The sequence below is a fragment of the Seriola lalandi genome, unplaced genomic scaffold (assembly GCF_002814215.2).
Source record: "Seriola lalandi dorsalis isolate HSWRI2012SDOR001 ecotype SW California unplaced genomic scaffold, Sedor1 jcf7180002007878, whole genome shotgun sequence".
NCBI lineage: Eukaryota > Metazoa > Chordata > Actinopteri > Carangiformes > Carangidae > Seriola > Seriola lalandi.
Window position 1 is genome coordinate 1 of NW_019478531.1, and position 1,057 is coordinate 1,057.

A 1,057-nucleotide genomic window follows, 5' to 3' on the forward strand; every position below is an offset into this window, starting at 1 on the left:
GTCCCGCTGTCTGGCGACAAAAACTTATAACGGCACCACAACTGAGGGTGTGTGTTACCATAGCGACAAAAGAGTCGAGGGCATGCAGGGGTGGTGTAGATATAAGTGGGTGTGTATGTGCATGTGTGTGTGCGTGTGTGTGTGTGGGGTGCTGTGAATGATGGATAGGAACCATAAGCTGAGGCACAGGCATTTCTCAGCCTTACATGGAGAGCAGTCACTGGACAGCGTTAGCAGTCACTCTCCACCCAGCACTATTTATCTACCGACTTTAGAAGTGGAAGGGAAATGGTAAAGAGTGGAAAAACTAAGAATGGCACAAGAGGCTGAACTGATTTAAGGTGGAACTTACATTTTGCCTGGGTGATTGTGTCACCGATTGTGGCCCGAATGTAGTGCATACTGTACTGAGGAAGGACCAGGGCCAGGCTGAGAGAGGAGAGACACACACACAGAAATCTCATAGCAATATCTATTTTTATTTTTAGTGCTGAACTTTCCATGCTATGTTTCCATGCTTCTACTTTGTGATTTTGTTTCACTGCATTTTTGAACAAAGTAAGCATTTCATTGTCTGAGAATGTATCTGCAGGCACTCTATCTTGTTCAACCAAACATTTCAAATGCAAGAACACCTAATGAAATCATTGCACACACCCCCGCCCCCGACTCTCAAGAAAATGATTTTATGCAATTATGAGGAAGATTTAGCATTAAGTGTGCCAGTGCAAAGCATCTGGAATTCCTGTTTCTGGACTTAGTTTGGTAAAAAAGCACTTTACAAATCACTTCAGGACATATTCAAAATATGATATTTACCTGTAATCTGTCCCCTTTACTGGTGCATACGTGTACACCCTCTGACCTTGGTCAATGTAGCGCTTTGAAGGCAACAGTTTGGTCAGTAAACATGTACATTTATAAGCAGATGTACTAATTACTGACATGAACTAATTAACCATGCAATATAAAATTACCTCATCTTGGGATTTCACCAGTGTATTTATTGTGTAATTTCCTTTTCCTGCGTCGATCATTTTTTTTCGCATCTGTTGAC

General features: G+C 41.8%; 1 long non-coding RNA gene across 1 annotated transcript; it reads right to left on the minus strand.

Annotated features, from left to right (window-relative positions):
* Positions 1 to 26: 26 nt before the first annotated feature.
* LOC111672152 (uncharacterized) lies at positions 27 to 1,051 on the minus strand. The gene is made up of 3 exons (XR_002761992.2): positions 978 to 1,051; positions 820 to 881; positions 27 to 429 (listed from the first exon to the last, which is right to left on the minus strand). It is a non-coding gene; the product is annotated as an uncharacterized LOC111672152 (long non-coding RNA).
* Between the last annotated feature and the right edge of the window lie 6 nt (positions 1,052 to 1,057).